Consider the following 21,344-nt stretch of genomic DNA (forward strand, 5'->3'; position numbering starts at 1 on the left):
TTGCCTGCTTCTCCCACTGGCCCCGAGCTCCCAAGGATGGAGACGGTCCTGCTCATCGCCCTCCCCTGGCATCCATGTGAGGAAGGCTTTCGTGCACGTGTGCTGAACGCCAAGTGGTCCCCATGTCAGGACTCGGCCTGGTCCATTTCCAAGCTTTTCTCAAAGAAAATAGGTGCCTGTATCTTTCACAGCTCTATCTGTTAGATGGTTAAAGAAACCATGTGAGCATTTAGAATCTTGAAATGGGGAGCACTTTGCACGACTTCCTGGAACGATTGCTTCTAGTTAGCGTGTGTGTTTGTGTGTCTTCTTTCTTCTCGCTGGAGTCAGCTCACGGGTTCTCCCACCCAACACGGGGCCTTAGGCACTTCCCTACCTCCTGTGACCTGTGGTTTCCTGGCCCGCCTTCCAATTGCTGATCTAAACAACCCAAAGGGCCTGGATGACCACTGCCAATATTCTACTCCTCTAGCAGCCCGGAAGAGTCCAAACGAAAACTTCAGGTTTTTCTTCTTCAGAAACTCCAACAATTGCCAGGAATCAAGAGGATTACAAAATAACAGGAGGGGTCGTCGTACGCCACAGCGTGAGGACCCACTGCCTCGCTTTTCAGCTGTGCCGCAGACGGTCCGCAGCAGCTCCTTCTCCCTCTCCTAAGCCCGAAAGCCAGAAATAGAGTCGTATGTGATAAGGGCTTCCATTCCCGGACAGCTGAACAATTTGTACCATTTCGAAATTCCATATTCCTGTTTAGACTCAGTTATCAATATATGTTCAGCATTTCACCCATGGTCTCAAGTTGCGTGCATTTTCTTCACAATAAGGCGACGAGCTTACACCAAAAAGAGGGTTTTGCTTAAGGCTGAAGAGTCCCTGCTTTCAATCTACCTTGTAATTTTCATCTTGTTGCTTTTTATAGCATTCATATCAACACCTTGGTCTTTTGGCTTTCCACTAAATTTTTTTTTTAATTACCAGTTTAAAATACAATGAAACACTCAAGTAACGCACTGCACCGGGTACTGACTGAGACAGGGGTCCTGGTGACTGAACTTGGAGGGGCAAGCAGCAACACCGTGTAACTGTGCATTCGCTGTTTGATGGGGAAAAGTCTGAGTCTGGGGCAGGAAAGGTTGTTTAGGGATGTCAACATATTATTATGAAAGTTGAACATGCCAAAGTGAAGACTGCTTAGAATGTAAGGAAATCTCATTTCACAGGCGGGAAACTCATTCATTCGTTCATCAGCAATAGGTCTTAGAGGGACGATTCAATGCCAGGTTCAGGTCTAGGTGCCCTGGAGACAGTGAACAAGAGGCAGGCTCTGCTCTGAGGTGCAGGCGTTGCCAGTCAGGACAAAGAGACCATACACCAGTAACCGCTTCCAGGTTGGATGAAGGGCTTTGCGGAAAGTTTAAGTACTGCGATGGAGGGCGCACGGGGGTCGGGGGGTGCTGCTTTGGCTAGGTTGCCAGGGGAGCGTGGGGTTTCCGGGCTGTGATGAGGAGAGTGGGAGACACCCAGTGGGGGAGGGCTTGAGGCTGAGGAGACAGCAAGTGCAAAGGACCTGAGGTGGGGATGAGCTTGGGTGTCTGCAGAGAAGAAAGAGGTTTCTGATGGCCAAAGCATGAGGGTGAGAGAGGGTAAACAGGCAGGCAGAGGGCCTCTCCAACCTCTCCTGCCTTCTCCAGCCAAGGGCCCTGAAGCCCTCGGTAAAGAACTTAAATCTTATTTCCGAACAAAGCTGTGGAAGGACTTTAATCAACAGATAAAGATTTGGCCCTGTAGGGAATGCGGGGGCAGATAGGGTCACCAGATTTAGCAAATAAGAATACAGAATGCCAGATTAAACTTAAATTTCAGGTATGTAATGAATGAATTTTTAGTATATCTCATGCAACATTGGGGACATACTTATATTAAAAAATGATTTGCCATTTCCGTGAAACGCCAGTGTAACTGGGTGTCCTGCATTTTCTCTGGCAGTGAGAGGCCATGGTGGCGGAGCTGAGGGGGTGAGACTGGGGACGGGCGGTGGATGTCCACGGGGAGACTTCGCTGATGAGCTGGATCTGGGGAGTGAGCCAAAGAGGAACCTGGGGTGACTTCTGGGTTTCCAACCTCAGCACCTGGGGGTTCCTTTACTGGGCTGGAGAAGATGAGGGAGGGGAGCATGTGCGTTGTGAGGCTGACAAGCCTTATTTAAGGGCACGTAAACAGGAAGACGTGGACGTTTCTTGGATTGTCCCCCGTCCAGGCCCACCCCTCCAGCCGTCTCCCCTCCCCCTCCCCTGTTCTCTCCTCCAATGGAAGAGAGATAAGCAATTCAGGACACAGTGTGACTGGGACAAGCTATTTTCTAGATGAATATTTAGACCCCAGCTAAGCTGCTGCTAAGAGAAACAGTGGAAGAAAGAAATGTACTTCCTAGGAATTGGACTAAAGAATATTTCTATTTCATTATGTAACAGATTTCTGTGTGCCTCTTTTTTTTTTTTAAATTTATTTATTTAGGCTGCATTGGGTCTTCGTTGCTGCGTGCGGGCTTTCTCTAGTTGTGGTGAGCAGGGGCTATTCTTTGTTGTAGGTTGCAGAGCACGGGCTCTAGGCGCGCGGGCTTCAGTAGTTGTGATGTGTGCCTCTTTTGCAATGTGTCTTTAAGGATCCATCGATAGGCGTAATGAAACAAGACAATTTTTGCAATGAAGTGGTTATGTGGGTGACCAAGGACAGCCGAGATAAACCGGACACAGAAGTGTCTTAGTCACAACTTTTATAAAGTCCAACATTACAATTAGACCCAACATTACAATTATAAGATCCAACATTACAATTAAGTGCATGGCTGCACTTAAGTATTTTCTGACATTTTAGCCTAAATAAGAAATTCTATCATTATGAGGGAAAAACAAGAGTACGCGAGCTGTGATATTGCATTTCCTGATTAAAAAGATACATCTTTAAAAAAATGGACAACAAGTATTATAATTTCTTTTAAAGCAGCCCTTGTAAAAAGTTCATTCACCTTGACTTTATTCTTATACAGGAAGAAGCCACTTGACTAGATAAGTATTTTGATTACAGAGGGTTTGGCTGTAAAGTGGCCTCATATCCAGAGAATGTTTTGCAAAAATCAAAACTGGACCCATCCCATGACTTTTTCTTTTTCTCCATCCCTTCTATTTAAATCTTTTAATAAAGCATTTTACCAAAAATTCACATTAAGGTACGAATAGTCAATAGAGTTTACTATGTTGCTCTCTTTCCAAAGCGGCTCACATTTTAGTGGGGGGCAAAATATGCCCGTAGTCAAAATCAGTAAAAGAATTACCTGTACTGTTTGCTACAAACGCCCACACTCTCCATGTGGATTCGGATTCAGGGGTCTGCCTAGAGCAGGGCCCAAGAATCTGTATTTTTAACAAATATCTCAGTCATTCTTGTGAACTAGCAAATCTGGAAAACACTGGCTTGAGTGAAAGAATTAAAACACAGTCGTTGGGACTTCCCTGGTGGCGCAGTGGTTAAGAATGCGCCTGCCAATGCAGGGGACACGGGTTCGAGCCCTGGTCTGGGAAGTTCCCACAGGCCACAGAGCAATTAAGCCCGTGAGCCACAACTACTGAACCTGCGCTCTAGAGCCCACGAGCCACAACTACTGAGCCCACGTGCCACAACTACTGAAGCCTGCGCACCTAGAGCCCGTGCTCCACAATGAAGAGCAGCCCCTGCTCGCTGCAACTGGAGAAAGCCTGCGTGCAGCAATGAAGACCCAACACAGCCAAAAATAAATTAATTAATTATAAAAAAAATAATAATTGTTGAATTGCAACTGTCTTGAAGGTGTGAGTGAAAGAGCCTTTTGAGAGGCTGAAGGTGAAATAATTGGACATAAATGATTGTATTAGTTAAATCGTTCATCAGAGTTTGTTGAGTGTTTGCTGATGGGCTTGGCAGCGTCCTGGGTGCTGAGGGTGCTACGTGGGTAAGATGTGAGGCTGGAGGGATGGGCAGTTCTGCCTGGCAGCTCAGGACAGCTTTCCACACAGGACGCGGGATTTGAAATGGTTCACTTGAAACAAGAAGAAGGAGGCTGCTATGGGGTGGGCAGAGGGGTGAGGGCAGGGGTTATTCCAGGAAGAAGCAGGTGCGGTGGTTCAGAGGAGGATGGAGGCCTCAGCGTTGGGTTTCCGTGGGGCTGGTCCACAGGGTGTGTCGGGATGATGCAGACGGCTTATGAAGCCCGGGACGTAGGTTGTCGTGAAGGGCGATTCTTGCCCAGCCCTGTCCTGTGAGGAACAAGGAAACGGGGGGGACAGCTGTCGTTGTTTTTGGAAAGGTAACTGGAAATAGCAGCGTGCAGCGTGGCGGATGGTGTGTGTGTGAGTGCGAGTGTGTGTGTACTTGAGTGTGAATCTGCGTGAGCATGTGTGTGTGTGTGTGTGTGTGTGTGTGTGTGTGTGTGAGGGGGTGGTGGGAGAATGGTAAAGGGAAAGCAAGAGGAAGGAAAGCCAGGTTGGAGAGGTTTTTTATTTTAATTTTTTTCTTTATTTTTGGCCGTACCACACAGCATGCGGGAGCTTAGTTCCCCGACCGGGGATCGAACCCGTGCCCCCTGCAGCGGAAGCGTGGAGTCCTAACCACTGGACCGCCAGGGAAGCCCCTGGAGAGTTTTAAATTCAGCTCTGTTTGTAGTGTAGGGTTCTGAGGTAAGGCGGGGGGTCCAGGCCCTAATGCTGAGGGGCTCGGGGACACTGAGTGTGTCCTCAGGAGGCCAGCCTCTGCTCCCTAGAAGCGTTTTATGTGTTAACGTGAAACCTGCTGGGATGACCCCACGCCTTAGGGGGCAGATGTTCCCTTCAAGTGACAGTGGAGAAGAAAAAGCAAGAATGCTCCTGTTTCCACGTGTGAGAGTGTCGGGCCCCTTTGGGGCTCAGAGAGGGACGGACCATGTGCGTGGGTCAGGCCGACCAGCAGCCTTGACTGGGCCCTGCTGAGACCGTCTGCAGGCGTCCAGCTACCAGCCCAAGCCCTGGGGCCCTGGGGCCTCCGTTCCAGAATTTTACTGGGAATCCAGAGAGCAATCTCCGTGGAGGCTGTGCTCCTTGGACCTCTTTCCCGCCAGCCCCCCTCTCCCCTCCCAGACATGAGAAAACACCATCTCAGAACAAAATCCAGAAGACTTACCTACTTGGTAAAGGAAGAAAGATCAAGGCAGTTGCTGTTTTGTCTTTTTCACCCCCTGACCTTGTTCCTTTTGTCTGTAACAAAGGAGCTGTTTCAAACAGACGCAGAGAAGGTGAACAGGGGCAGTGGATTCGTGTCGGGGGGCGGGGTCCAGGGCCGCTGGACTTGGAGGGGCTCTCAGCCCTCTGTGTGCCTGAGGTTTCTCCTGCTTTGAATTGGGATAATTGAATGACGTCCAAATAGACAGGGAGTAGAGATGGGTTTGTTAATTAGATGAAAAGATCCATTTTATAATTCGTATATTAAACATGGGTTGACTGAGGCTGTACCTTGTCTTAAAGCCTAATCTGTTAACTGTTCTTCCTTTTGAAAATGTGTCTTTTCCTTTCAATTTCCATCACAGTGCACTGAGGCTGTCCAAGCTCTCTGAGTTCTAGAATTGGATGCTGCTTGCTTTCCACTGCAACTCTTACCATTCTTTGCCTGACCTTTTACGATTTTGTTCCGCCGTTCCAGACATCCTCAAGCCTCTGGTTAGAAATGCCAATCCCCCCCCCCCCCACCCACTGCCCAGATCTGCAGAATCAGACCCTCTGTGGGTGGAACCAGCAACCTGAGGTTGAGCAAACCCTCCAGCAATTCTTACACCTGCTGAAGTTCCGGAACCACTGATTCACTAGTCCAACCTCCTTGTTTTATAGACGAGACAGTGATGCCTGAGGTCCAGCTGGGAGCTGGCCTTTCTAAGCCGTTGCCAGGAGATGCTGAGGTTGCTGGCCTAGATGACTTCTTCAGTCTTCTCCAGCTCAGAAATGTTGACTCTGTCTTCTTCTGTAAAGCATCAGGAGGGCACTTGTAACATTTCTTGAGTAGATGTTTGTATCCGCCCATTTCTGCCCTGAACAGGTGTATTCTGTAATCGCTCTTTCCTGCTCCTGCCCTCTGCCAGCCTCACCCCACCCACTAAGGATCCCTCTACCTGCCAGTATCCGACAGCCAGTCTCACCCACTCCCAGAGGCAGCCATTCTGGGTGGGCAGTGGGGCACGGCGGTCCTCGCTTTCACCGTGTGCGCTCAGATGTGGACTCTTAGGATTTTTTGGGCAAATGGTGCTTACCCGAAAGCGAGCAGGTCAACTCTGGCTCCATTGTTTACTGCCTCTGTCACCTTGGAAAAGTTACTTTACCTGCCTAAGCCTCAACTTTCTCATCTGTTAAATGGAGATGATAGTAGTATATGCAGGATTGTCCTAAGTACTGAATGAAAGAGTCCACGTAAAGTGCTTGACACAGTACCAGGTACACAGTAAGAGTTAAATAGACGTTAGCTATTTAAAACCAGTAGATTAGAACTGATGAGGCTGTGTTTCCCATCATATGCTCTTTTCTCATTTAAACATCGTGCTTCTCAGGAGAAACTTTCTGCTGCTTCTGGACATTATCAGATTACTTTGGGTGATTCTGAAAGATTTATGCCTGATTTCCAAACATGACACCACTCAGGAAGGCGTGGGCAGAGTGTAGATCATAGAGCAATGGAGCTGTGCATTTACATCAGAGGGCAGTGGTGTAGACACTTACCCTGGAACAATGGTTCCAAATGGGTGTCCTGCCTTTGATGTGATTCCTGAGCACCAGATGTGAAGGAAGACATAAATCCCTCATTGTGTGCTGAATGTCACGATGCCCCACCCCTGAGAGACGAGCACACACTGACCTCTATCTGGCTCTAAACTAGAGATGTGGAGATGGTAACACTGTGCGTGTGTGTGTGTGTGCGTGTGTGTGTACAGACAGAAAAATAAAAGACCAGGTTTTGGTAATTTGGGGTGATGACTGAGGTCAGGGAGAGTCATGCTTTGAAAATGCTCTTTAAATGTTTCTACACAGTGCAGACACTAATAATATTTTATCAGACTTGTGAAGTTGAGGGAGTGTGGGAGGGGGAGATTGTGCTAATGAGCTGGTGACATGAGCTGAAGAAAGAAGGGAAGAAAAGAGTTCCCCGAGTATGTGCACCCTGGGGAATTAGCCTACATGTACCCCAGGACTAATCCCCTCGGCTCCTTGGGGAGAGGCCCATGTCTGGCAGGTATTTGTGCCTCCTATGTCTCTCCCACATTAGATTCAACAAGTGACAATGACCCCAGATGCATAGATGCGCAGAATTTGAGCTGGAAGAGGTGGGTGTTTAGTTTGACCCCTGTGATATACAAGTGAGGAGATGGAGGTCCAGGCAAGGTAAAGGAACACTTTTGGGATACTCAGTGGTCTAGGCTGTAATAAATTCCCCCAGATTTCCTAATGTGAAGTTCCATGTTTGTCAACTATGACTCCGTGCATAAGATGAATTTAAACTAAATAACCTGCGGCATTAGTAGAAATTCTTTGGGTTTCCATGGAAACCTCCTCTGGCTCTAGTAAGCAGAAAGGGGGAAGTATTGGAAGGAAGCTGAGGTATTGCACAAAAGTGCCCCAAGGTGAAGGAAGGGCTGAGTAAGCAAGTCTGCAGTGGGAAGCAGCCAGGGTGCTTGGGGGACGTGGCACCTCGCCGACCTCCTGCCTCTCATGCTGGGTCAGCCCAGCCCACCGCCCACTCCGTCTCTGATCCGCATGCGGGACTCCGCGGGGCCGTTCCCTTCCACGGGGTCCTCAGCTTAAGCACGTTCTCACAAAGACCTGCTCACCCACCATCCCGTCCCTCCTGCTTCTGCTACCCTGCTTTTTCTGCATCGCACTCACCACCACCTAAAAGTCTTAGAGTTACTTGTTCGCCTGTGGAGACTTTAAAATACTGTCGCCCAGACCTGACCCCCAGAGATCCTGATTTAAATGGTCTGGGGTAGAGCCGGGGCATTTCCCCTAAAAGCCCCCATGGTGTTCTAATGCGCAGCTCAGGTTAGGAATCGTGGCCTAATAAATACATTGATGGACCAAACACAGGACGTACTGCATTCGCCAGTGCAACTGAAAATACGTTTAAAAGAATTAAGAGTGACAAATGCAGAAAGGATTCTTTGGGAAGAACCAGGCAGTTGTGGGTAACCGCGCATAAGTGCTGCTGACAAGAGCCTTCCCAGAGTGGGTGCCCTGGGGACCAGCTCAGCTCCCCCTACGCTGGCCCTGGGGGTAGGGGGCAGTGGCCTCAGTTTGCAAGTGAGTGCACTGAGAGGCAGAGGGAAAAGAAAGTGTGATTTCTGTCTCTTTAGGGAATTGAGATATAATTTAGTGTTTGCACTTTTAGCGTTTTGGTGAGAGGGGGCAAACAGAAATATGAGTGATCTGTTAATATAGTATTTTTCATCAAAATAATGGTGTAGAACAGGCTTCACTGGGGAGAACAGAAAGCCCCCCTTGTGTCGGGGTGGTTTGGAAACAGACTGCTTTTAACAGGGGGGGATGGACCATGGGACTGTGGGTTCTTGCAGAAAGAATCTGTAATCCTTTTGGGTTTGACCATTAGGCAAATCGAGCTTCCTGGTTTCAGAAAGAGAAAACACACCCAAAAGAGAAAAACCCAGGCCCGTGGGAACAAGAAACTTCTTCCTCCTGGGGCTGCTTGAAAGGCCTAATGTGCCCGTCCTGACCCTCCTGCTCAGCGTGAGGCTGGTTGGAGGGCATCCCGGAGGTGGAGGGGTGATGGGCAGAGAACGGCCACCTTGCAGGAGGAACTCAGGACACAGTGGCTGCCGTGACGGGCTTGGGCCTCGGCTCTGAAGGCACCGAAGCTGGATAGAGGCGGCTTTATCCTTTGGTGTAAACCTGGGGAGTGGAGAACCCAGGACTGAGTTGGGTTCCAGCTCTTTGCTCCTTTGTTCCCTTGGTCCTTCAGCCTAACACGCCTTGAGGCCCAAAATAGAATTCTTCGGGTTTTTACTCTCTCGGTGACAAAATCAGAGAAAAGACTCAAAGCCAACTGAAAAAGAAAGAGCTGCAGATACGGAACTCGTTTGCCTGCCAAGTAGGTGAGTGAGGCTGTAAAGACAGTCAGAGAACTGAGCGGACTCATTGAGGGGAGCCCAGTGTGAGATGGGGAGAGGTCTGAAATCTGGACCACTTCCATTTCAGTAATGGGAACAGAGGGCTGGGATGGAGTTGGAGGTGGGGTTCCTTAAAGGTCGGCTGCAGTGCTGTGGAAACTGCAGTGCTTTACTTGCAGTGGAATCCACACTCCTCAGCTACATGTATAGAGCTAAAGCCTCCCTAGCAATTTTTATTTAGCAATTTTTTTTTGTGCCAAAAGTCACATGAGCCTTTTCTTCACTTACATGCGATAGTGTCACTATAATCTGGCTCTCCCTGTTTTGGGGGACAGGGAGGGAAAACGGGAAGTAACCGATTGTTCACTTTTTTGAGGCGGGGCATTTAACTTAGGCTCTTGCATTTAATCCTCACAATAACCCTTGAAGGAGGAGTGTTATCTACATTGTACAGATGAGTAGAATGAAGGTTTTTTTTTTTTAAACAGATTGTCCCATTGGTGCTAGATTTCTTTTTTATTTATTTATTTATTTTTGGCTGCATTGGGTCTTCGTTGCGGTGCGTGGGCTTCTCATTGCGGTGGCTTCTCTTGTTGCGGAGCACGGGTTCTAGGCACGTGGGCTTCAGTAGTTGTGGCGCACGGGCTTAGCTGCTCCGTGGCATGTGGGATCTTCCCAGACTAGGGCTCGAACCCGTGACCATGTGTTGGCAGGCGGATTCTTAACCACTGCGCCACCAGGGAAGTCCCAAGTAGAATGACATTTAATTAAGTAACTTGCTGATGTTTATATGGCTCTTAATAAATGCAGGAACCAGATTGGACCCACATTTCCTCATCCTAAAGCGCTGGGCTCCTTCATTTTGGGCAAAATTATTAAGTAGAGATTTCAGCCCGAATTCTTTAAATGGTCGCAGACTCTCAGTGAATGGGGGCATCTTGGCGGCAGTCATGGTCTAGATATGTCTGAAACTAAAGCAGTTTGGGGAACTAACATTTTCTGATCATCTGTTATAAACCAGAGAGGTTGTGGCTAGTAAAAAGAATGGGATCTGCGTACAGAACTGCTTCTGACCGCAAACTGTAGTCCATGGGGTTTCCAAGTTCAACTTTAATTCAACGAAGGTGTTTTGCTGCATCATGGTGGCCAGGTAAGGGGGCTGTGTGTGTCTCGGCGGTGGAAGCAGGGTGAGAGGCAGAGCAGATATAGTATCTCAAGGAGTTTACAGTCTCCATGGAGGAGAGAGCCGCCCACACATTAACAAGAGCCAATGCAAGAGTTACAGAACCACGTGAAACAGGACCGTCAGAGGCGTCCTGGGGCTTGTGGCGATGTCCTGAATCGATTATGGAGAGAAGTAGTCTGGGAGAGAAGGATGTAGACAAGACTCGGTTTGAATGCGGCTTTGGAGGATCAGTGGGATTTGCCTAAACGGGGAAGGCAGGATGGTGCCGCCATGTCAATAAATACACGTTTCTGTCCTGGACACGGTCGGTGTCGAGGTAGAGCGGAGCCGGGCTGTGAGGGGCAAGTTGAATATTTGAGATCTTATCCTGTTGGCAATAGGAGAGGTGTTGGTAGCAGAATTCGAGGTGGTGGTATAGTAGTGATAATAATGTCTAACACTTCTTGAGCATTTATTCTACTGGGCATTCCATGCGATGATGAACACGTATAGCGCATTTCCAAGCACCAAGCACCGTTCTCTGGGCTGGCAATACCACAGGGCACAGACCTGTCAAAAATCTCTACTTTCACGGGGCTTGCAGTCCTGCAAGGAGAGACAGACAGATGATAAAATAGATCTTGTAATCTACATTCATGTCATGTAAATATGAAGAGGTGGGCAGGGAGGCGGTGAGTGAGAGGACATCTCAATCTTGAAGCTTGGCTCTGAGTACACGTATGTATTCATTCTTTTAATCAGGTAAATAGTAGAAGGCAGTCTGAAGGATTTTGAATATCAATGATATGATGAAATGATAATTCACAAACTTGAGCAAAGAGTAGGGAAAAGACCGATGCCACAGAGGCCGGCTAGGAGGTGACCACACCACCCAGAACAGTTGTACTTAAAGTGGACCTTTGAGTCATTAATATCATTCATACCATAAAGTAGAGAAAGAAGACCAATGTAGGGGAAAACTGTCAGAATGACACTGTTTGTCTGGTCCATGCATTTCCCTAAGTCTAGAAACCCAGCATGGTTACATTGTGAAGACGACAGGGCTTCATGGAGACCTGACTCCAGAGGATAACATGGGACCTGGATGTCACAGAGATGACAGAGCTTTTGAGCCTGGGTGATGAGGGTGGTGAGAAAAAGGAGAAATCTGCACTAAGAATAATGGAAATTCAACAGAAGAGCCATCATGCTGTCCAGGTGGTGTAGAATTTTCCGAAAGTGACCAGGGGCATCCTCTCCAGTGTCAGCACTTCCTGGGAATCGGTGGTTTCTCCTCAGAGCAGGGCAGGCAGGCGACGTGAAGGGCAGCCCGCCCCGCCCCCCTTCCCCCCAGGTGCACCCGCAGGGGCCGCACCCTGTGCTCTTGCAGCCTGGCAGCTCCAGCTGACAGCACCCACCTGCCACAGGCTCTCCTGGTGCTCGTCCCTTTTTAAAGGTACAGGCTCATAGGTTCCCAAAGCCCCTTGGTTCACAGCCAGTGAAAATTACATTCACAGTAACTTTCTCACAGCAATCCTAGAGCACAAGAGGCACCACAGGGTTCCAGTGACTAGGGAGGTGGGTCCAAACCGCTTCATCGGCATTTGTTGTAACAACGTAGTACCCTTTGAAAAAATGATACACACCCACCGAAAGCAAAAACAGAACAGTTGTCTGTTCTCCCACATGGACATGACTGAGGGGGTGTGTGTACCTGTGCCACATGCCCTCTCAACTCTTGGGATCTTAGTTGGATCCCACCATCCTCACTTCCTGACCCAGTTTTATCTTCATGGGATAGCTGCTTTTTATCGCAGCAACCCCAGAGAATCCGCTTTCAGGCAGATGTGAGCGGGTGAAAGGGGCACAGCACAATCTAAGGTGGAGCTAGTAGTTCTCGCAGTGTCCAGCAGAGGCCCTTGTGTTTCCCTTGAAAATGTGAAATATCCCCAGGAACGCTGGGAGTTCGCCGTGGCGCCCTGGGGTGCCTCGGCACACTGTTTGGGAACCACGGTGTAGGCCTGTTCTCTGCCTTCTCTTTCTTCTCCTCCAGCTTATGATACTTCTGGGCCACACCTATTTTAAGAAAGTAACTGTGGACCCAGCCCTGGCCTCAGTTTCCTCTTTTGCACTTTTAAACTCCTGGAGTGAGTGTACAGTGATCCTCTCTGCCGGCATCTGGGATCTTACACTACTCTTGGTAAGTCAGGGCTTTGTCCTCAAGGTTATTAGTCCAGGGAAAGGTTTCCAATCCTCTCTCTTCCTTACTTCTTTTGTTTAAAGAAGTCTTGGCCCCCGTGACCTCTGGTCTCCCAGGTTAGAGTCGTTGCCTGGCTTTTAGCCATCACACTTTACCACAAGCTTGGGGGGTGAGAGTGGGAGCCAGGCCACGGGAAGGAAGGGCCTTCTGTGCCTTTGTCTCCCTGGACGCCCCTGAACTCCAGCCCAGCCCCGTGGGGATGATGCGATGCCTCCCCCACTGCATCGGAGGGAAGTGAGGCGGCCCTGCCATCCAGGCAGCAGGACAGAAACTGCACCTTTGGGGCCGCTGGCCTCCCAGTTCATGCAGACTCTACGAGGCCACACTGCATTGAGATGGCTGGCGTAAGTAACTGGCTCCCTGTGTTTCATGTTTAATTCAACCACTGTATTTTTCATTCATTAATTAGTTAATTAATGTATGGCCACACCATGCGGCATGTGGGATCTTAGTTCCCTCACCAGGGACCGAACCCATGCCCCTTGCAGTGGAAGCACGGAGTCCTAACCACTGGACCCCCAGGGAAGTCCCCTTTTTTTTTTTTTCTTTTCAACCACTATATTTTTATGAAAGTAAAACAGTGTAGCTTGTCATAGACGTGTTGGCAATGGAGAGGGAGAAAAATAAAAACTGACCATAGAAGTGTGAAAGTGTTTTTATTTTACCTTTGATTTAATTTTTTAAAAAATTTCTAAAGATTAGTTTCTTTTATTGTAATAAGCAAGTGTTTTTAATTTGTAATTTAAAAACCCATCATATATCATAACACTGTACTGATTCTCCCCCCATTTTGATTTAATTTGATTTCCATGTTCCTTTCTGAACTCTCTTCTACATATGTGATCACAATGTAGGTTAAATTTTAACCTTGCTTTGTTAAAAAATTACACTATAAACATTTTTTTAAAATTTAGTCACAGAATTCTTTTAGCCATCCTTAAAAATGAGTGCGTATCACTTTCAAGGTGATACTTGCACATAATTTAAAAAGCAAAACAACTAAAAAGCTTTAACACGAAACATCAGACACCTACCCCTCCTTCCTAGCGTCCCTGATCCAGTTTTACTCGCCAGATCCAACCACTTTCTTATCCTCAATTTCAGTGGCTCTACAATAGTCCCTTGAATGGTACCATGTAGTTTACGCATCTGCCACCCGTCCTATTTTTACTTAATCGACTTACTGAACTACTGGTTGACAGCGGTGCTTCTGCAGGAGTACTAATTTCTGATAAAATCCTGTTCACTATGCAAATACGTGTGCGTACTCAAGGCTGCGTTATCAGATGGTCTCTGCCCGCCGTTTTTTATGTCTAAATCAGTCGTATCTTGCATTTATCGTAAATGGCTACAGGCATATTGTTAGGAATACCACTTTATTACTAAACATTAATAGAACTTCTACCTCTTGCCAGTTATTTTTCCAAGCTAAAATTGTAGACGTTTGGGAATTCAGTCAAGAAGACTGAATGAAATTCGATTGTGTTTTACATCACGATGATTAAGGCAGAGCAGGTAACAGCCTGCCCTTGATCATTGTAAAGAATATTGGGTGCCTGGAAGGGGCACGTTAGAAGCTGTGTACAACTTTTCTCAGCAGAAATATTTTAAGGCAATAGTCTTTTCAAAACTGGGGATACGTTTTTCTGAAATACTCACTCAGAAGTATGTGGCTTGATGCCTATTCTATCACAATATACTTTAAAAAAATTAATAGACTTTATTTTTCAGGGCAGCTTTAGGTTTCCAGAAACACTGAGTGGAAAGTACAGAGGGTTTTCCATGTAGTACTCACCACCCCCTCGGTTTCCCTTAATTATTAACATCTTGCATAGTGTGATACATTTGTTACAATTGATGAGCCAGTATTAATGCATTACGCTGAACGAAAGTCCACTGTTTTCATTGGGTTCACTCTTGGGGCTGTACATTCTGTGGGTTTTGGCAAAGGTATGATGACATGTGTCCACTATTACAGTGTCATATAGTTCAGAACCCCAAAAATCCCCTGTGCTGCACCCATTCAGCCCTCCCTCTCCCTCAGCTGCTGGCAACCACTGAACTTTTAACTGTTTCCATAGTGTTGCCTCTTCCAGAATGTCATAGAGTTGGAATCATATAGTATGTAGCTTTTTCATATTGGCTTCTTTCATTTAGCAATATGCATTTAAGTTTTCTCCATGTCTTTTTATGGCTTGATAGCTCACTTCTTTTTATTGATAAATAATATCTTATTGTCTGGTTGGACCACAGTTTGTTTCTCCAGTCGCCCACCGAAGGATGTTTTGGTAGCTTCCAAGTTTTGGCAATTGTGAATAAAGCTGCTGTAAGCACCCGTGGGCAGGTTTTGGTGCGAACCGAAGTTTTCAGTTCATTTGGGTAAATACCAAGTAGTAGAATTACTGAGCCATATGTTAAGAGTATATTTAGTTTTGTAAGAAACTGCCAAGCTGTTTTCTGAAGTGGCTGCGCCATTTTTTGTTCCTTTTGTTCTACCTCTACCGCAGCCTTGGGTGGTGTCAGTGTTTGGGATCTTTGTCACTCTCATAGGTGCGTGGTGGTATCTCATTGTTTTAATCTGCATCCCCCTCGTGACATATGATGTGGAGCACCTTTCATAGGCTTATTTGCCATTTCTCTGTCTTTGGCGAGGTGTCTTTTCAGATCTCATGCTCATTTTTTGATTGGGTTGTTTGTTTTTGTATTATTGAGTTTTAAGAATTATTTGTGTATTTTTGGACACTAGTCCTTTGTGTTTTGAAAAGATCTTCTCCCAGTCTGTGGCTTGTCTTTTAATTTTCTTAACTGTCTTTTGCAGAGCAGAAGTTTTTAATTTTAATGAAGTCCAATTTATCAATTTTTTTCTTCTATGGCTCGTGCTTTTGGTTTTGTATCTAAAAAGTCATCACCAAACCCAAGGTCATCTAGATTTTCTCCTATGTTATCTTCTAGGAGTTTTATAGTTTTGCATTTGTACATTTAGTTCTGTTATGCATTTTGAGTTAATTTTTATAAAAGGTGTAAGATCTGGGTCTAGATTAATTTGTCTTTTTACAGGTGGATGTCCAGTTTTTCCAGCCAGTACTTGTTGAAAAGGCTGTCATTTCTCCGTTGAATTGCCTTTCTCCTTTGTGAAAGATCAATTGACTATATTTCTGGACTCTTTATTCTGTTTACTGTACTTTTAAATGAGGGTTTATTTTTGTTACCTTCAGTGAAAATAAAATCTGTTAGTAACTAATCTTGGTTTGACTTCCTTGAGTCTTAGTTTCTTCATAAGAGGGGGTGGGTAGAATAGATCATTCTCTTACTGTTTCTTCTAGCTTTATCTCATGAGACTAGTTTGTCTGTATTTAAGTATAGCGTCAGGGTGATGATTTTCTCATAGAAAGTTTCTGGGTCTAGTCCAACAAACACCAGGTCTGTGTGCGTGTGTCTTTGTGAGTCTGTATCTTTCTGTGTGTATAAGCAGAGTGGCAGAGTTCTATTGAACAAGATTTCTGGCTATGCCCTTTACATTTTATAATGGAATAGTAAACCTATCTTTCACTGATGAGTGACAAAGCATATTGTTCTGCCCCACTCTGTAACAGAAAATATCTATACTTAGGATCATTACCAGTAATTGAAACATCAGATTTCCTGCCATGCAGCTTTCATCGGGGACATTTGGCAATGTCTGGAGACGTTTCTGTTGTCATACCTGGTATCTTGTGGGTAGAAGCCAAGGACACTGCTAACTACACCACAGTGCACTGGACAAACCTCACAACAAATAATTTTTTGGCTCAAAATGTCAATAGTACTGAGGCTGAGAAAGCCTGTTGCAGAGAAGCAGATTTATCCGCGGCATGTTTTCATCTTTGGTTTAGCCTCTAGAAAACCTAAACTTTTGGAGATTTGTGGTCTGTATCTAACAGTTGTGCAGAAACTTCTGGTAAGATATAACCTTCAGCTTCTTTTCGCTGTCTTGGGCTTGGTTTCACTTTTTCTCAATTTCATAATAATTTCTATTTTTTGTTAAATCTATTTATGTAAAGCTGACTGACCTCTTAAAGTAAAATTTAAATATATCATTTTATATATTTCTAAAGATAGGTGGCTGGATCATTGATCATAAAAATCTGAGGCTAGAAACAGGGTTGATGTTTCTTCCACTTCTTGGGTTGTAGTACATAATTCAGACTCTGCTTTGAATTTCCTCTTCTGGTCCTTTAAATGATACATTTCCCTGCGATACCTCAGTTTCCATGAGCTCATCTTGTTTTCATAGTGTTCCCTTTTATTTTTAAGAGAAACAAAACCAAAAAACCCCCGCTCGTTTCAGCAATCCCCCGTGTCTTCCTCTGTGTGAAGTTGCTCAACTAAGAGTTATGCAAATGGGGATCGGCTTTGTGCGCATTGATTCCGGGGGCGTCACTGCGTCTTCGGTGTATTTGTTGTCATGAGAGCGTCAGGACCCTGACCTCCTGTCTTACAGCTCAGCCCCTAGCCTTCCCCCGGCCTCACCAGCTCCCTCCCTGCCCCTCACCTCATTCCCATCATGGATCTGGGCACGACCTTCCAACTTTCTTGGAGTCAAAGAGAAGGGGGCTTGTAGGTATCAGCTGAACCTGCCTCTTGTGCACACCTGGGGACCTGAGTGCTTGTTATCTCCTGAGACAGCCAGCAGGCCCTTGTTGTCCATCCAGAGTGCACTCGGCTGCATCTCCTGGACGCTGAGCCGTTTTCCTGAGGTCTGTGACAGTCTCATGATTGACATTTCCTTTCCTAGCAATCTTAGCAGAGACGACAGCTCCAGCTACATCCTCCCCAGATTCCTTACTCTCGCAGATTAACAGGGCTTGAAGGACCTTAGGCCATGGGTTCAGATTCTCTTGTCTTAAAATTTTTATCCATTTTTGTACAAGTTTATGTATGTGTGTGTATATTACATGTTTTATATATATACATATATATATAATAAAGACACGTATATATGTGTGTAATATATATAAATACATATAATTTACACAAAATGAAAAAATCTTTTAAAATTTTAGAATAAGGGTAATTAATTACCCTTATATAATAATGTGACCTAAGGTCCTTCAGACTCTGATATGTGTGTGTATACATATATCTATCTGTGAATAGGAAATTATATATATATATATATGTATATAAAATGTGTATATATATAATTGTATATATCTAAATATATATAATGTATATATATAATTTCCTATTCACAGATATATATATGATAGGAAGATGAAAAAGGCAAACCCCAAAATACGTGCAGCCCCATCACCTGTAGATGAACATTGTGATATTTTAGGATTTTTCTTCCTAGACTCTTTTCCTGCCTATTTATATCTTTTCCCCTCACAAAAATGGTATTATGCTATATGTATTGTTTTTTAGCTTAAATATATTGTGAATATCTTTTTATGTCAACAAATATAATGTACAGTATTTTAGTGACCACTAGTATTCTTTCGTGTTGAGGTATCATCTTCTAGATCAATTTTACAAAAGCCAGTTGCCTAAAGGCCAATTTGATGAACTTATCAAACGTTTCAATTTACCAGAAGATGTGTTTCTTTTAACTATTTGAATATTATTTCTATTTTTTTTTTTTTTTAATTTTTATTTATTTATTTATTTATTATTTATGGCTGTGTTGGGTCTTCGTTTCTGTGCGAGGGCTTTCTCTAGTTGAGGCAAGTGGGGGGCCACTCTTCATCGCGGTGCGCGGACCTCTCATTATCGCGGCCTCTCTTGTTGTGGAGCACAGGCTCCAGACGCGCATGCTCAGTAATTGTGGCTCACGGGCCTAGTTGCTCCGCGGCATGTGGGATCTTCCCAGACCAGGGCTCGAACCCGTGTCCTCTGCATTAGCAGGCAGATTCTCAACCACTGCGCCACCAGGGAAGCCCCTATTTCTATTTTTTAAAGAAACTTTGTACATTTTTAATGTTCTCCTGCTAGTTCTTCAAATGGCATATCAAGTCTGAGGGTTGTGCAATTAAAAAAACTAAAATTTTAATTTAAGTTTAGATTTCAATTTAGAAGCATCAGAAACAAATTGGAAGTGATCAAACATTCCCAACACATATAGCATGCTAAAACTCTGGATTCTAAGGAGAAATGAAGCTGTGTTGATCTGTCAGCTGTTTGTAAAATCATTTGATATGAAAGGATGGAACAGCTTTGAGATGCGGAAAGGAAGTGAAGGTGTGTAGAAGAATTTCTAGAAAGAAGCAGAAGACTTGAGCCTCAAACATAACCAAAAACATGTTACTAGGGTCAAAGAATTTTTAGAAATTAGCTTAAAACGTAAAGATAAAGTTAAGAAATGAACTAGGAAACTACAGAAACAAACATATCTCATATTACATTTAAGCTACTAGTTACTATTTCTAAAATTACATCCATAAATAGTTTAATTTTATTTCTAAAAGATAAAGAATCATTTTTCAACATAAATTTAATACCATTATTAAACATAACAATAATTTCTGCTGTCATCAAATATTCAGTAAATGATCAAATTTCTCCAGTTATCTCATAATTATTCTTAATAATTAGGCTACTAATTACTAGTAACTAAGGCTAATATAGTTCTAAGAAGACTCAACTATCCTTAGTTTCTAAAAATAGAGCATTCCTTAAAAAAGCATCATAGATGGACCTAGAGTCTGTCATACAGAGTGAAGTAAGTCAGAGAGAAAAACAAATACCATATGCTAACACATATATATGGAATCTAAAAAAAAAAAAAAATGGTTCTGATGAACCTAAGGGGCAGGACAGGAATAAAGACACAGACAAAGAGAATAGACTTGAGGACATGGGGAGGGGGAAAGGTAAGCTGGGACGAAGTGAGAGAGTGGCATTGATATATACACTACCAAATGTAAAATAGATAGCTAGTGGGAAGCAGCTGCATGGCACATGGAGATCAGCTCGGTGCTTTGTGACCACCTAGAGGGGTGGGATAGGGAGGGTGGGAAGGAGGGAGACGCAAGAGGGAAGGAGGTATGGGGATGTATGTATATGTATAGCTGATTCACTTTGTTATACAGCAGAAACTAACACACCCTTGTAAAGCAATTATACTCCAATAAAGATGTTAAAAAAAAGCATCATAGAAATCTTCAAAAGCTTTTAAAGCAATTACATTTGATAAGAATTGTTATACCCTTAAGCTGTTGAAAACTAACACAAACCGTCAGTAAACTAAGCTGTTAAAACATCCCATCAAATATGAAATTATATACACCTCACAAATAGTTAAAAGATACAAATTTTGATAAACTGATCATCTTGTAAAATGAAAATCCTCAGAAAACTGGCTTTGGGTGAAATGAATTTCGAGAACTGTTCTACATTTATTTAACCAATGACCTATTATTTGGCAAACAAGTCTATTTCTTTTTTCTTTTTTTAATTTATTTTTTTAAATTGAAGTACAGTTGATTTACAATGTTGTGTTAGTTTCAGGTGTACAGCAAAGCGATTCAGTTGTATACTATATATATATACATATATTCTTTTTTTTTACATTCTCTTCCATTATAGCTTATTACAAAATACTGAGTATAGTTCCCTGTGCTGTACAGTAGGTCCTTGTTGGTTATCTATTTTATAAATAGTAGTGTGTATATGTTACTTCCAAACTCCTAATTTATCTTCCCGCAACCTTCCCCCTTTGGTGACCATAAGTTTGTTTTCTAAGTCTGTGAGTCTGCTTCTGTTTTGTAAATAAGTTCATTTGTATCATTTTTTTTAGATTCCACATATAAGTGACATCATATGCTATTTGTTTTTCTCTGTCTGACTTACTCCACTTAGTATGATAATCTCTCCATGTTGCTGCAAGTGACATTATTTCATTCTTTTTTAAGGCTGAGTAATATCCCATTGTATACACGTACCATATCTTCTTTATCCATTTGTCTGTCGATGGACATTTAGGTTGCTTCCATGTCAAACAAGTCTATTTCTAATTGGATGGTATTACAAACAGTCTCACAATAAAAATCCTTTTCTACAGAGCTTTGTGTAACTGCCCAGTTATTTTCTTAAAAATCACTTATTTATGGAGGTGAGGATGTGTTGGGAAGTGGATACATTTTAAAGACCTTGATAAGTGTTGTCAAGGTGAAGACTATCACTTACTCTCTCCTGCCAAGCCCAGAAATTTCATTTCATGGTGAGGAGATTAGAGGCCACAGACGGGAGTGGTTTTGTCCATCATTATAGGACAGTCCAGGCTGGACCCCGCAGTCAGGCGTCCCGACTCCTAACTTCCCTGCACCTCTCGTGACCTCTCCGCTCTCTCTTCCAGGCAAGAGCCGAGTTACTCTTCCACCTTCTCTGTCCTGGACGCCAAACCTCCAGGTGTTTGAACCTCGTCTATCTCTGGAGTTGTCTTGCACTTCTTTTCTGGACTTATTCTAGTACATGTAGTGATTAAAACTGTACTGGTTTATTAAAGCTCTGATAAACGCAGTCAAGTTGCTGTATTTATGCATCATTATTTCAAAATATCTTCGTGTCAGGTTAGCTTTACATTTTTATGCTACACATTCATGTTATAGTTGACTCCTAACCCCTGGGTCTTCCTGCAGTCGTGCCTGTGTCTTAAAGCACATAATAAAGAAATGGTTTCAAACCAGATAAAGACATCAGCAAACACGAGATAAATTAAAATGTATCAGATTTGGATCACAAAGGCATAAAGAAAAGTTAATGAAGAAGAAATC

The 21,344-nt window shown here is 44.2% G+C and overlaps 1 protein-coding gene across 4 annotated transcripts in view; it reads left to right on the forward strand.

Annotated features, from left to right (window-relative positions):
- The window catches only part of LYN (LYN proto-oncogene, Src family tyrosine kinase), a 110,921-nt gene that overhangs the window by 24,307 nt on the left and 65,270 nt on the right, over positions 1 to 21,344 (forward strand). Inside the window, exon 1 of one of the 4 annotated variants that reach the window (XM_082433020.1) lies at positions 8,757 to 9,151. The exons of the other annotated variants lie outside the window; for them this stretch is intronic. The gene's annotated coding sequence lies outside the window, so the exon portion shown is untranslated. Of the gene's footprint in view, positions 1 to 8,756; positions 9,152 to 21,344 lie in introns of those variants that run through there. 4 annotated transcript variants of the gene reach the window in all.

This window comes from Balaenoptera physalus (assembly GCF_965194825.1).
Source record: "Balaenoptera physalus genome assembly, chromosome: 17".
Classification (NCBI taxonomy): domain Eukaryota; kingdom Metazoa; phylum Chordata; class Mammalia; order Artiodactyla; family Balaenopteridae; genus Balaenoptera; species Balaenoptera physalus.